Consider the following 17,010-nt stretch of genomic DNA (forward strand, 5'->3'; position numbering starts at 1 on the left):
TAATATTGTAATAAAGTCTTATAGAAAATACAAAGTAATCATTACAAATTTAAAGAACGCTGTTTATTTCACATGAAGTAAAAAAGGTTTACATATTTGATCTTCTTTCTCGTGGAGAAATGAATCCTATCTCAGCTCTCTATGTGTAAGATTTGCAGTAACGGAGGGAATAAAGCAGATACAAATTTTTAACATTAGGACGCAGTGAAAAAGGAAAATGGAACGGTATGTCTATTTCATATATCTAGCGATTGCAAGTGTTGCTGTATTTGTGTATCTATATTCGGAAATCAAGACAAGAAATCAGTTCTACTATATCTATGAAAACAGGGATGAAACTTTCGTCAAGGTAAAGAGAGCAATGAAACTCCAAACAAAGTACCCCCTGACTTTACATGGAGAGTATATCATCAACAACAAAAATGTGTGTCGCAATACTAAGAAGGTATCGGTACTCGTTATGGTACATACCGCCATGGAGCATTTCAGTACAAGGTAGAGATGAGATCAACGTGGCTAAATATAACCCGGTACAGACCGGAAGTGATTTGTGTGATATTTTTTGTGGGAACAACCTTAAGGAAAACCACTCAAGAAAAGCTGGAAGAAGAGAATGCATTACACCACGATATTATTCAAGGTGATTTTAAGGATACCTATCGGAACTTAACTAACAAAGGCGTGATGGGATTAAGATGGGTAAGGGAGAACTGCATGAACGCAGAAATCATCGTAAAAATTGATGACGATTCTGTCATTAACTTTTGTAAGTTCTTCGAAAGTTTTTCGCATTTGAAAAAACGAAAACGATTTCTTTTTTGTCATGTGATGCCGAAAAACGTGATTATAGAAGGCGACAAGAGAAACAAGTGGTTCGTGAGCGACAGATTTCTAAAGGGATTTAAATTATACCCCTATACCTACTGCAGTGGATTTGCTGTTCATTTCCAAAGATTTGATTCCGGCGTTGTACAAGGCCGCCATGACAGTTCCGTTCTTCTGGGTGGATGACGTGTATCTATTCGGAATTCTGCCTTCTCGTCTGAAAAACGTAGTGTATACCAATATGGCTAGAAACATGATCCTTAACCCTTACAGAGCTCTTGACTGTTATAGACGATTTAAGAGCAAATGTAATTATCTTGCCATGCTGGCGAAGGGTGTTCAAATACGTGACGTATGGAACTTGATTGAACAAGAAAGGAGTACAACTGGATGAAACGTGAAAAAAAAATATTCAAATTGTAAAGCAGTAAACTAGACTTGATCAATACATCGTATTTCCAATATAAACTAGTAAAAGTATAGTTTGTAATTAATTTTTCCCGTTAGTTCCTACATTTCGCGCCAATTCTATACTCTTGTTATGTCATTGTTTCAATTATTGAACAACTGTTAGAAAGATTTTTTGAGTAAAAAAAAAATTTGTAAATACATTTATTATTGAATATTGCCGAAATCCAATCTTATCTTTTCTGCTTCAAAACTAATCCAGCCCTCTGGGCATGATGATACTCAATGCCCATCTGCATTGATTTCTACGAGGGGGCGATATTGAGATCGACTTTGTGAGTCTGTTTACCTGTATTCAGTGTCAAGGATGCCCTACGAAACCTTTTTAATTAGTTTTGTATTTCTACCAGTCGACAAAAGGCTGAAACCCTTCTTGGTTTCCACTACAACCTTCATCTGCATGCCTTGCTCATTCAAGCTAAGAAAAAAACCAGAAGGTGACGCAACTAACCAATTGGTATAGTGGATCAATTCCCCTTATTCTCTGGTGGCATCTTCTCAGAAGTGGCAGAATTGATGCTTCCTAAGCCCCGAAGGTTTTCTTGCCCAATCCACAACTGGTCAAAGTGGTGGAGAGAACGGGGGGAACGCAAGCTCCCTTACTTTCTACTCAAAAGATGTTTTCCTCCTCAACCGATAGTCAAGTCATCATGAACGATAAAGCGACCAAAAATTTGTTTTAAGCAGAAATATATTTTTTTAAAAACAGTATCAGTTGAATCCGAAATTGAATTGAATTTTTGACCATGTAATTTATATTTTAAGAGAAGAAAATCTTAAGCTGCAAAAAAAACATAAACTGGGACCTTATTTATCAGCGATGTTTTTCGATAAAACAGGGAACTTATCCAGCATGCTATTTGAGCTTAGAGCTCCGGGAAGACGAAACAATTCTGGATCGCGTAAAAACTCACAAAAAAGTCTCAATCCCAGACTCACAATGACGATTAGCATGATAGTGTGTGAGAAACATCTATCTACTGCTTTCCAGACTTGATTGTGACCACTTCTTTGGATTAGTTTAAATAGGTATTCTTATACTTAAAAAATCATTTAAGATAATTTATTTAAAATGGCTTCGTTAACATTTATTTCGATACATTCAAGGGGTTTAAATTCTAAAGAAAAAAGAGAAGTTTTACAGTTGGATTTATGATACAAAAATCGATGTTATTTTAATTCAGGAAACGCATTTTGTTGACAAAAATATCTTTCAATATGATTGTACTTGGAATGGAAAGTCTATACATTGTTTCTCCGACTCTTCTTTTAGCAGAGGGGTGTCTGTTCTATTTAGAAAAGGGTTAGAAATAGATGTGATAAGTATACATAGAGTAATGATGGCAGAAAATTAATATGATAATAGATGATGATACCTATAGTTTGATTAACATCTATGCTCCAAACAAGGAAACATCTAGGATTGATTTTTTTTAAAGGAATGAAAAGATTTATTCTGAACAATTCAGCCAATTTAAGTAATATAATTTTATGTGGAGACTTTAATTGCCATATAGACGGTATCAATAATGATAAGAGTTCAAAGCTTTTGATAGAAATTCTAAGAAATATAGAATTGACAGATCTATGGAAAGAAAAATATGTAAACCTTAATGGATATACATGGTGTGATGCAAATAACATCCCAAAGAGTCGCATTGATTTCATTTTTATTAGTTCAACTCTGTTAACGAAAATAAGACAACTTTGTATACGTAGAATCCCCGGTACACATAATAACGGCATTAGAATGTCAGACCATAGAATATTAAAATTTGATTTTTTAATACATAATAATGAGCGGGGAAAGGGATACTGGAAACTTAATACTTTACTTCTAGAGAGTAAAGAATATAAATCCCAAATTAACAATTTGATAAAAGATATAAGTAAAAAAGAAGGCACGTCAATTGAAAAATGGGAGTTCCTAAAACGGACGATCAAGGATTTTCAATAGCTTTTTCTATAAAACGACAAAAAACTGATAAACAATTAATATCTCGAATTGAAAAAGAAATTAATGAAACTGAAAGTTCGCCTCATAATTTAATAAACATGAATAAAAAACGCATTCTTGAAAATCAATTAAGTAATTTAAATGATAAAAAAGCTCCAGGGGCACAAATCCGATCTAGGGCAAAATGGGTTAGTGATGGTGAAAAAAATGCAAAATATTTTCTAAGCTTAGAGAAAAGACACCAAACAAAAAATATCATACATGAAATTTTAAAAGACAAAGATGTGCTTAGCAATGATGACGATATACTAGGTGCAATGTGCGACTTCTATGAAAATCTTTATACTTCAAAGTTAGTGCCGAATGATGATATTGACCTATATTTAGACATGTAATGTAAATAAACTTTCTGATAAGGATAGAGATAGTTGTGATGTCTTCCCCTCAATATCTGAATGTAAGGAAACAGTTATGAATATGAAATTAAATAAAGCCCCTGGTCTGGACGGAATACCAAGTGAATTTTACCAATGTTTTTGGGATCATTTATCCCCTTTATTTTATGAAATATTAAAAGAAATCTCTTTGAATAAAGAAATGACCTTTTCTCAAAAGACTCGCTGTTATTTCTCTTATACACAAAAAAGGAGAAAAAAAATCTTCTAAAAAACTATAGACCAATCAGTCTTACCAATACGGATTATAAAATTATAGCCTTTATTTTTGCACGTAGATTACAGAGTATGATCCACAAGCAAATAGGTTTTGAACAAACAGCATATATAAAAGGCCGATATATAGGAATGAATGCCCGCTTTATACTAGATATCTTTGATTATTGTGAAAATTATAACAAAGAAGTCATTTTACTATTTTTAGATTTGGAAAAGGCCTTCGATTCAGTTGAATGGAATTTTTTATTTAAAACTTTAGAAAAATTTAATTTTGGTCCGAACTTTTTAAAGTGGATAAACCCTATATTATAACCCGATATTTAGACTAAAGAATAATGGATGGATTTCAAAAACATGTAAAATGAAAAGAGGGATCAGACAAGGATGTCCAATATCAGCGATTCTTTATCTTTTTGTAGCGGAAATTTTGTCTATAAAGATTAAAGAAAACAAGAATATAGAGGGCTTTCAAGTTGATCATATGGATAAAGAAGTAAAAAACTTACAACATGCTGATGACATGACACTGGCATTGAAAAATATTGAATCTCTGAAACAAGCTTTGGAAACTATAAACAATTTCTGTCTTCATGCAGGATCTAAAGTAAACATTAATAAAACTGAATGTATACTTCTTGGTCCTTTAAAAAACCTTTTAAGAGAAATAGGGGGCATTACGGTAACAAACGAGGCAGTAAAGTGTCTAGGCATTTATATAGGTCATGATAAACTAGAATGTTATAATAAGAATTGGATGAAAGTCTATCATGAAATAGATACTCTATTCGAATCTTGGAAAAGAAGAAAATTAACATATTTTGGGAAATGTACTGTAATCAACTCTTTAGCGCTTTCAAAATTAACTTACATAGCACGTGTTTTAGAAATACCCGATGAAAATTACATTAAAAATACTAAAAACTAATATTCAATTCCATATGGAATAAAACAGATCGTATCAAAAGAAATACAATGGTTGGCCATGTTAAGGGTGGTGGGCTAGGGATTATTGATATTGAATCTAAATTCAAAGCGCTGAATGTCACATGGGTTTGTAGATTGAGAGAAACAGATCACTGCATTAATAGCTACGTAAATAGTTATTGTATTCCAATAAATATTAATATCGATTATGTGATCAATACTACAGAAAATAAAATGGAAAAATTTAAAATAATACAAAAGATGCCTTTATTCTATTAACAAGTATTTACTTGCTTTAATGCATGCAAACAATTGCACGATAAACTCAGTGTTGAAAACTTTCTTAAACAACCGATATGGTCTAATTTAAGATACTCATATGAAGGAAAAACAATTTACTTCAAAAATTGGCTTAAAAGCAACATATTGTTTGTTAGAGATCTATTTTCGGAGAATGGTCTAAAATCACCCGATGAAATGGCAGGGATATTGATAAATAAGAGTAATTGGTTATGTGAATATAAAATCATACAATCGATTTTTAAAAAGTATGAAAAAAGATATGATTTCACTATTTGCAAACATCTAAAGGTGTCATTGAATACTCTATGTTATAATAAATATCCAACAAAATTCTTTTATAATGAACTTCTAAAAAGCAAATTTCAAGCTCCGCTTGTACAAGCAAAGTATTATAAAGAGTTCAATATACTTGAGAGAGACTGGGAGAAAATCTGTATAAACAAAATAGAGTTAATGAAAGATAAACAAGTTGCAGAATTCAACTATAAGCTTTTAAATAATATACTGTACAACAATTATTTTGTAAGTAGGATAAATAAAAACTCTAATTACTCATGTAAAATATGTAATGAAGATGTAATAAATTCAAAGCATCTAATTTTTGATTGTGCAAATGTACGAGATTTCTGGATTATAGTCAGTGATTTTTTAGGTTTTGATAAAAAATGGAAACATATAATTTTTGGTTTTTATTTTGATAGAAATGAAACCACTGTCATGTATAATTTACTGTTGTAGCTTTGAAGATATACAAATCTAAAATGTATTGTCGAGTAGAAAATACTGATGAAACAGCTGTAGGGTTATTATCTTATTTAAAATCTTGTATTTTAAATTATTCTGAAATATTACATACAATGGGAGATACAAAATATTCTCTATTTTTTAAAAATCTATTGAAAAAAATGTAAATGTTTAATACATGTATGTCTTTGAGGGGGACCAGGCCCTCGGGACGAAGGTAAGAAGGGAGGTAAAAATAAGAGACTCTGAGGTGGTGAAAGACTTACCTCCCTTCTAAATATTACAGTTAAAATTATTACAGTGTAGAAATATATGTATATTACAAAATAATACAATATTGTAAAATACCACTAGTTTGTAAGTCTAAAAATGTATGATCCTTATTTTTATTTTTGTCTTTTCTTAAAATATATATTATCTTTAGAAGCATACTGCAAAATGCTTTACTTGTAATGGAGCTTAGCCAGGGCCCCATCCCTGGTAGCTGCCCGCTTATTAGTTCATATAATAATTGTTAATGAGTAGGATCTGGGAAATAAAGTTTGGAAAAAAAAACAGGGAACTTTAAAGATACAATTTTTCCGGAGCATTTAGAATTCTTAGATGTGGGAGATTGTCTTCGACTTGCACATGTACGTCTCCATTTCTGCTGGAAATACCTGTCATCTAATTTTTAAAAAGGATTGGTTAAAAACAGATGAATTGCATAAACAGCGTTTAAAGCTGGATTAAAATGGCTTTCATTTTATCACATTAACACTACCACAGAAGCCTTTTGAGACTGTTATGGTTAATCTAAGTCGACAATACACTTTTGACCTCCGAATTTTGTCAAGTTAAAACATTTACAAATGATTTATCCTATTAGATATCTTTTCAACACGTGTCAAGCGTTACTTCATGGTGAGAATTGTTCCATTTCTGAAATATTAAACGTTGACATGTTTGATTGCTTTACATGACATTTATATGGTCACGTCTTTATAGAGTTCTCCATAAAGAAATATTTCGACAGATCGGAGAGCTACAGTGCCACCCATTGTAAAAAACTATTTCTGGTTTAATTCTTAATTCTTCCAAATTCTTACCTTGATCACGAAAAAGATTTTTTAAAAATCCCATGCCCCTATATCAAGTTTTGTGGTAGGTGGCATCTGCACGAAGTGTGTTGGCCCGAAATATCTTGCAAACCGAAATGACAGTATAAAAAACGAAATTTTCGATGATCTCAATTTCAGGGCCAGCAAGGCTTTTAGTAAGAGTTACATTGTTTAAGGAAAAATTTTGTTGTGGAAACAGAGAAAGAAAAGAAAAGGAACACGGTTAGTAATACTTTGAGATGACAGTTAAAAAACGTGGAGAAATAAATCGCAAAAACAGTGCACTTTTTAGTTCGCAATAAATATAGTTTTTTTAATGGGTGGCACTGTAGATCTCTTGTCTGCCCATGATTTGCTGCATTGAAAAGTCGTGATATATAAGCCTGAGGAAAATGAGAAATTAAAGCAAACGACCAAGGGGTAATATTGTATAGGGTCTCTTAAATTGGGGTTCCGTCTTGTACCCTTGAAAAGTAGATGCACAATTTGGACGGTTATATATCTATATGTCGCTGATGTAGTTCGAGGGAATCAGGACAACTCGCCCCAAAGACAAGTCGCCCCAACCCTACTGAAGACAGCTCGGCCCCACCTAAGGACAACTCGCCCCAACTCACGACGATTAGCCCCAATTATTTTTTTTTTAATAAATGCAAGGAAAAAAAATTCAATAATGTATATATTTTATATGCACATTTAAATTATAATCAATATTAACAAAACTTTGTTATCGATCAAACTAGGTTATTTATTTTTTTCATGATGCATCAATTTATATATTTTTGTATAAAAACAGAGTGTGTGCATAACATAATTATTTATGATACCCATGCTTTCTAAAGAAATCTTTCTATACTGCACACTAAAGAGTTCTGATTCTAAGGTATTTTTTGCATTTAGAATGATCTGCCCTTACAACTAAATTCTAAAAAATAGAAATTTACACAATATTACTCAATTTGTAATCAATTCAAGTATTCTCAGCATACGGAACTCTCTGAATTTCTTTTACAACATACACTTTGCCAGGTTATCTGCCCCTGTTATGTCTCGGCAAAGATGAGGCAGGGGACAAGGCTATTTTCTATATTCCTTTTAACTCCCCTGTATTTTCTATGCCACATTGACGAGAAATTCTATTCTAAAACCAGCGCATACAATGCCTCAATCGGCATCTACACCATATCATATAGAGTCTCTCCCTCTCCAGTAAAGGTAATAAATTTTCCGTTGCGAAAACTCCAAAAGGTCAACACCCCCCTCCCCCTCGTTTCTTTACCTATATGTGTCCATAAAATACACTTCACAAAACAATTTTAACTTCATCACACTCCAGCCTCTATAAAAATAATAGAATTCAGCAAAATAAATCACTTGATTACGAATCCTCCTTTCTGTATTTAAAAATTGCTACGGCGCTAGCTCACCTATCTCTTTTAAAAGATAAACTTGTACACTTAACACTAAGCTTGCTAACTTTAGTTATTTACTACACAGAAGTAGTTTAGAGTTACGAAGAGAAAATGCACTTCCTGTTTAAAATAAGTTGTGCACCCCACCCCGCAGGAACTATTGACACTGGGGCCATAAATTTCAAATTTTTGGAGTGACTCGGGTGTCCTTAAAAGTGCCAGTAGCGACCAAAAAAAACATAAGTATTTATATCATTAATACAGTATTTCTGTTTTATTTCCAGTAAAATCAAAAAAAATTTTAGTTGTTTGTTTAAACTTTTTTAGAAACAAACTGAATTCAAATATTTGTACATTTTTTTCTTAAACTTGAGGCGAGTTGTCTTGATTGGGGTCGAGTTGTCCAGCATTCAGTTTGATACCTCTATGCACACAATTATCGAGTCCTTCGACTACATTTTTTTTTCATTTTGATGAGTTCACTCTAGCGATAAATTGTTATTTTCTCCAGTTTTCTGGAATATCACGAAGTTATCCCTTGACTAAGTTGAGGTCAATATTGGGGAGGGAGGGGGGGGGGGAGTTAAAGTAGCATGGCAAAAAGGACGAGGGTCAATCATAAAAAAATGTCCAAACATTTTTTGTTTTTTTTTTTCAAATAAGAAAAAACCATGCAAAAGACAAGACCAAAATTAAATAGTAATATCTGTTAAAGCATCAAATCTTGTGTGAAACGATGAGCAGGATAATAGAGGAGGAAGAATAGAGAAATTAAGAAGACTATTTTTTTTATACGTATTTATAGTAGAAAAAAGTGACTGAAGTCGTGTAAAAATCCCTTCTGGGAAAATTCCATCTAATACGATCTAAATATACTAAACACATTAGCATGATAAAAGCCGATTTAAATATACTAAACACATTAGCATGATAAAAACCAATTCATAACTTGACAACGTTCATTTTATCCATCTAATCGGATATTCTAACGTCAAAATGTAGTAAATGTTGAATGTTTTAACGGGATCAAAACAAGTTTTCTAAAAAAAAAAAACAAACAACAAAAAAAAAAGGTAAGTTTTTTTTTGGTTACAATATGTTCCATTTAGTATAAAACAAGATTAATGATTTTTTATGCAGTATCATATTTATGCATTTATCTTTTTTTTCCTGCAAGTAAGAATTGTGCGACTGTAAAAAAACCGTAACGTCTGTATATCAGAAACACATGCTTTTAATATTTTGTTTATTTTTAGGTCACCTGAGTAAACTTAGGTGACCTATTGCTATCTCTTTTCGTGCGTCGTCCGCGTGCGTTAAAATTTGAACATTTTCAGCTTTTTCTGTGCAACCACTGAACCAATTTCAACCAAATTTGGTACAGAGCATCTATGGGTAAAGGGAAACAGAAATTGTGAACTTCATGATCCCTGCCCCCCTGGGGCCTGTGGGGTGGGGCTAGAAACCACTAGAATTAATGCAATCTTTACAAATCTTCTTCTTTACTCCTGGACATCAAGCAGTCAAACTGTTTGCATGATTGTAATCAGCATTGTGTGCCTCTTTCAAAATTGTGAAATTCATGGCCCTAGGGTCAGGGGTTTTAGTGCTAGGGCAGGGCTAAATAAGTATATAGTGAAAATGCATTATTTCTTTGAAAATCTTCTGCTCTGCTCCTGGGTATATAAACCAACTAAGTGCATAGTTATGATGACCAGAGTGTCTCTACAAAAATTTTGAATTTTATGGCCCCAGGTTGAGGGGTTCTGGTGTTAGGGTGGGGCTCTATTGATTTTAAAGTGAAAATACACGAATTCTTTGAAAATCTTCTCTGCTCCTGGGTATTAAATAAACTAATTAAGTACATAGTTATGGTGAGCAAGAGTGCCTCTACCAAAATTGTGAATTTTATGGCGCCAGGGTCAGGGGTTCTTGTGTTAGGGCGGGGCTCTATTTATAATATAGTGAAAATACATGAATTCTTTGGAAATCTTCTCTGCTCCTGGGTATTAAAAAAACTTAATAAGTGCATAGTAATGATGAGTAAGAGTGCCTTTACCCAAATTGTGAATTTTATGACCACAGGGTCAGGGGTTCTGGTGTTAGGGCGGAGCTTAACTGATCATAAACTGAACATACATGAATTCATTGAAAATTTTCTTCTCTGCTCCTGGGTATTAAATTAACTAAGTAAGTGCAAAGTTATGATGAGCAAGAGTGCTTCTACCAAAATTGTGAATTTTATGGCACCAGGATCAGGGATTTAGTGTTAGGGCGAGGCTCTATTGATTATATAATGAAAATACACAAATTCTTTGAAAATCTTCTTCTCTGCTCCTGGGTATTAAAAAACCTAAGTAAGTGCATAGTTATGATGAGCAAAAATGCCTCTACAAAAATTGTGAATTCTATGGCCCCAGGGTCAGGGGTTCTGGTGTTAGGGCGGGGCTCTATTGATTATATAGTGAAAATGCATTAAATCTTTGAAAATTTTCTTTTCTGTCTCTGGGTATGAAGCAGATGAACTACCTATATAGTTATGATGAGCAAGGGCCCTTATGTTGCAGAATTGTTAATTTGAAGGTTTCAGGGTCAGGGGTACCATAGAGGGTGGGAGCTGTACTTGTATACTGAAAATGAATGGTTTTAAATCTGCTCCTTGATATAAATCAAATATTTTTGAAAAGCAAGGATGCCTTTTCAAAAATAGTGCAGTGTGTGGATCTAGGCCTAAGGGTCAGGGGTTCATGTGTGGTAAGGGCACTACTGATTATTGCTGAATATTACTGATAAGTTGAAATGCATTTTTTGTTCCCCTACCCTGCCCATTGGTATTTAGTAACCGCTAAGCAACTGCGAAGTGTATTGTTATGATGTTCAATGGTGCCTCTTTCAAAATTGTGAATGCCGTAGCATCTGGCTTAAAACATGAATGAAATTCAATAACTGGAAAGTTGTTGGATAACGCTCTGGTGACTTATAAGGCGCATGGGCCTCTTGTTCATTTTCTCAGAACCGTTGCTGGGGGATCGTCAATATCAATACATGTACATGACCATGAATATTTGAAATATTTTGGTAATAGCGCTACCAGTTAATCTTATAAAAAAGGGAACAAAATAGTAATAGTCAAATAGATATCACACAGGGGCATTTATAAAGAATTGTTTTGTTGGTCTCTATCTATCGACTGGCAAATAATGGGCATTAAACAAAAGGCCCATGGGCCTTATAGGTCACCTGAGCATCATGCAATAACTTTTCAATGATTGAATTTGGTTCATGATTTAAGCTAAATGCTATGGCATTCACAATTTTGGAAGAGTCACCATTGCTAATCATAACTATACACTTAGCGTGAATTGCTTAGTTTGGTAACTTAATACCCATAGGCAGGGTAGGGGAACAAAAAATGCATTTCAACTAATCAGTAATATTCAGCGATAATCAGTAGTGTCCCTACCACACATGAACCCCTGACCCTAGGTCCACACATTGCAATTTTTTTTAAAAGACACCCTTGCTTATCAAAAATATTTGATTAATACCAAGGAGCAGATTTTAAATAGAATCCCCCCCCCTTCTATGGTAACCCAGACCCAGGGGCCATAAAATTCACACTTCTGGAAGAAGGTCCCCTGCTCATCATAGCTTTATAGGTAGATTATCTGTTAAGTACCAAGGAGCAGAGAAGAAAATATTCGAAGAATTAATGTATTTTTCACTATATATTCAATAGAGCCCCTTCTTTTCACCAGAGCCCCTAAACCTGGGGACATAGAATTCACAATTTTGGAAGAGGCATTCTTGCTCAATGCGGTTACTAGTTTATTTATAACCTAGGATCAGAGAAGATTTTCAAAGATTTAATGCATTTCACTATATTATCAATAGAGCCCTACTCTTACACCAGAACCTGTGACCCTGGGTCCATAAAATTAATTATTTCGGAAGAGGCATTCTTGCTTATCATAACTATGTACTTAGTTAGTTTTATTTCATACCTAGTAGTAAAGAAGAAAATATTAAAGGAATCAATGTATTTTCACTGTATAATCAATAGAGCCTCGTCGTAACACCAGAACTTAAACCCGTGGGCCATGAAATTCACAATTATGGAAGAGGCATTCTAGCGCATCTGTGCTTAGTTAGTTTATTCAATACCCAGAAGCAGAGAATAAGATTTTCAAAGATTTATACATTTCACTATAATTCCAATCTTCATTTTATCTATTGATTTCCTGTGTTTTGATTGGACGAGAACACGTTCCAGAAAATTTTTACACATCGATAAATTCTTTCAATCAGAACTACTTTCTTGATGACACTACTAGGTTATCGTATAAACAATGAAAGCAGTTATTTCTAGGTCTGTTCTGGCTAAATAATGAATACAAGAAACTTTAAATTTAATTAGGGCTTAAACAAAACTGGCAACATACTAGACTGCCTAACTGATGGACGCCGTGAAAATGTTTATGTCACTGTCCGATCACGAGTGTGAATTTTAAAAATCGCTGTCTCAACGTTCATACGTAGAAAATAAGCTCAGTCTGTATCGTTTTGACAGGGAAAAGAAACGTACCTCAAACTCTTACTCTATTAGCATCAAATTCATATTTACTTTCTATATTGTTCCTCAATATTTGAATAAACAGGTGCAAATTGAAGGCGTCGTCGGTCTGCAACTTTCGTTATGAGAGTTGTTGTTTATGTCAACATGGCCATGGTCAAAGACGAACTATTCTGAAGTAAACTCGTAATTACGATATTTGTTGACTTAAACAACATTCGATTAGTTGTTATAAGTTTATTTATCGATTGTTTTGACAATTTAAGTTGAACTCTATCGAAATTCATCTCGATTACGTTCCTTTACGGTAAAATGTATTCCTACGCCGTCCAGAACTAACGGATTGTATGGAGGCCTCAAAGAGAAATAATTTAAATATTTTTAAAAATTCGATATTGGAATTATAAGAATTAAACGTTCTTTTTGAAAAATTTATCGATGTGTAAACTCTTGACATTTTACTCACAAACTTAACATAAAAGTGCTTCGCACTTTTATTTAGTTTGTGAGTAAAATGTCAAGAGTTTACACATCGATAAATTTTTCAAAAAGAACGTTTAATCCTATAATATAATCAATAGAGCCCCGCCCTTAAACCAGAACCCCTGACTCTGGGGCCATAAAATTCACAATTCTGGAAGAAACACTTTTGCTTATCATAAATATGTACTAAGTTCGTTTATTTAATACCCAGGGGTAGAGAAGATTTTCAAAGAAATAAAACATTTTCACTATATAATCTATATAGCCCCGTCCTAACATCATAACCCCTGGCCCTGGGGCCATGAATTTCAAAATTTGGGTAGCGGACATAATTCTCATAACATTCATGCTAACGGTTTGACTGCTTGATCTCCAGGAGTAAAGAAGATGCTGTAAACCGAATTTGGTTCAAATTGATTTAGTGGTTTCAGAGAAGAAGCTGAAAATGCTTAAATGTTAACACACGACACACAACGCAGACGAAAACGGATAGCAATAGGTCAATTCAGGTGACCTAAAAATCTTTAAAAATGGCCATTTACATGGAAATTTCTGGAGAGAAAACAATTGTATCACATAACTCCCGATCCAATTTCTTTCATCCTTAGCCAATATTATTTTAAAGTTGATCAATTTTGGCTCAGTGTAAATATATATATATATATATATATATATATATATATATATATATATATATATATATATATATATATATATATATTTATATATATATACTGAAAGGAAAAAGAAACGCAGGGTAGCATAATATTCGAAAACTTTTTGACCGCATGACCGAAAATTACGAAAATTGGTCGGATGAGAAATTTGGTTACTTTGCACCAAAATCAGTGTTCAGAATTACTCAACCGTAAAATGTATGACGTCATGTAGGGAAAACGCTAAAAAGCCCAAAACACGTGCAATTTAATGACGACGAGTTTGTCAACAAATCTTGTTGCACCATTTGATGCTCCTGAGGTATACACATTGTTTTTCAATGTTGAGAGACGATATGAACTTCTTGCAATCTTTGTAAAGTTTACAGAAGTTCAATGGGGTCTGATTTTTGAATTGCCTAATTAATGAAAAAGCCAACAACGGGTAACTAAGCAGTTTTTTGTAAATTTTCCCCCATAAAACTTGTTACCCGTTGTCAGAGAGGGCCTGGAATTGTTTTCAATCAACCGTGACGATTACGTTAACGCGAAACAGACTTATGTTACGAGCGGGTTACTCGTCCTGTTGCCTGTTAAATCGCAACCCTACTACCGCAAAAACCGCCTTTTATACAGTGTACAGTAGACTATTATAATCATTACATTCACACATAAAATGAAAGAAAACAATTCTGCAATTTGTTTTTTTTTAGCCTGTCAACTTACTATTGTGTTCCTCTCACCGGCGCATGCGCGCGACGCATGACTAATTTTTTTGGCGTGGTTACCTATGCCCAATATAGCCAGAGCTTGAAAGATACTCACTATGATGAATTCCATGCAAAGGATTGATAACGCTCATGACAGATGTGCAGGAGAGACATTGAAGATAATGAGAGTTTTCGATTTTCACTTTTGGGGGGTATCGGCATATGAGCTGCAATAATTGATGAATTATTAAACAAAATCAAATGAGATTTTGGTTATATCTTTTTGAAAGATGATTTTTAAAGTTAGATAGAAATACTGAAAAAAATTGAAAGAAAAATAAATTTAATTTATCTCAAAAGTTTACCCTGCGTTTTTTTTTCCTTTCAGTATATGTTAAGATGTCGTATCAAAGATGAGTTATGATTGTTTAGAATTCTTTAAGATATAGTTAAAACTTATCAAAGACTATGAGTTGAATAACTTTTATCAAACCTGCAACAAGATCTTGTCCCCTAGGATCTTCCTTTGGGTAATAGTTCCTGTACTGCGATAGATGTAAGAGCTATCCCACTCACAAACACGTGAGGCATTTTGTATTGATAAATATTTACATTTCCAATGTCCTTGTCAGAGATAAATTACAAATAGTTAATGTACTTATTTTTACATAAATGCACTGGTTTATCAATAGGCGCTGTTAAAATATAAAATAAAGAAGCGAGGCTTGTAGAAAGTGGATTGGCAGAATCAAGAGCATGTAAATATGAAAGAAAAAGTGAGCAAGCTCACATACCCCACGCTCCCCCAAAACTCAAAGTGCTGAAAATCCCGTGAGAAATGAAAGAATCGGAATTTCCCGGTAATATGCACATCTACAAATTGTGTCCTAAATATCTGCAAATTTGATGAATTTCTGTGCAGCGGTCTATGAGAAGTTGCGCTGACAAACTATTCATCATTATATTCAAGATATCCCCAAAAATCTAAGTTGTAAAGTGATGAAATTCCCAGAAAAATTAAGGATTCGGAATTTCCTGGTAAAATACACATCTATACATTGTGTTCTAAATATCTGCAAAGTCTGACGAAATTCTGTGCAGCGGTCTATGAGGGGTCGCGCTGACAAAATGTTCATCTGTATATTCAAGGTATGGCCAAAAGTCTAATTTGAAAAGTGCCAAACTTCCCAGAAAAATAAAGGAATCGGAATTTCCTGGTAATATGCACATCTACATATTGTGTCCTAAATATCTGCAAAGTTTAACGAAATTCTGTGCAGCGATTTATAAGGAGTTGCGCTGACAAACTGTATAAAAGGTTTGGCCAAAAACCTAAGATTTTAGTGCGGAAATTCCCGGAAAAAATAATGGAATCGGAATTTCCTGGTAATATGCACATCTACACATTGTGTCCTAAATACCTGCAAAGTTTGACGGAATTCTGTGCAGCAGTATATGAGGAGTTGCGCTGACAAAAAAAAACAGGACTGACGGACTGACTGACACTCTGACGGATGGGTTAAAAACATTATACCTCAGGCAACTAGTTGCGTGGGGTATAATACGGAATAACTGTCAGATTTTTCGGTTTCATAACGATGATCAATCGATCGGCTTGCGTAATAATTTTATATGCATGAATGCTGTCTTCGGCGTTTATGCAAATTATCATGCAAGCCACGCAATTGATCACATCATGACATCGAAAATTAGACAGTTTTTCCTTCAATCTATTATATTTTTATGCCCAACATCCGTCATTGGTTACTTACTGTTTTCCTGCTTTCAAACGGTCGGTATGTCAATTTCCGTTCATTTTCTTCCCCGGGTTCGATTCTCATTCGCGGCACTGCGTCAAACCTAAGACGTAAACGTAGATAGTTCCTTCACCAAGCGCTCGGCACTTGAAGTAAAGGTCACGGTTCATTCGGATAAAACCTAAACGTAGGTCCCGTGTCAAGGTAGGCGTTGGCACGAGAAAGAACCCTCACTCCTCCTGTTATGTCTAGTTGACTTAGAAAAAAAAATTCAAATTTTAAGGAGAGAGGGCATAAGCGCGTTACAGACATCACATGTTTAAAGGCCGAACTGCTAGATTTAAGTTTCACATGCAATACAAAAAAAAAACCAACAACAAATTATCATTAAAAAATATCAAATATTTGGAGTATAAGGTTAGAC

The 17,010-nt window shown here is 33.9% G+C and overlaps 1 pseudogene; it reads left to right on the forward strand.

Annotated features, from left to right (window-relative positions):
- Positions 1 to 217: 217 nt before the first annotated feature.
- On the forward strand, positions 218 to 1,362 carry LOC134250753 (beta-1,3-galactosyltransferase 5-like; annotated as a pseudogene).
- Positions 1,363 to 17,010: the final 15,648 nt, after the last annotated feature.

Source organism: Saccostrea cucullata, unplaced genomic scaffold (genome assembly GCF_032062105.1).
Source record: "Saccostrea cucullata isolate Sc308-1 unplaced genomic scaffold, CSIRO_AGI_Scuc_v1 ctg5153, whole genome shotgun sequence".
NCBI classification, from domain to species: Eukaryota; Metazoa; Mollusca; class Bivalvia; order Ostreida; family Ostreidae; genus Saccostrea; species Saccostrea cuccullata.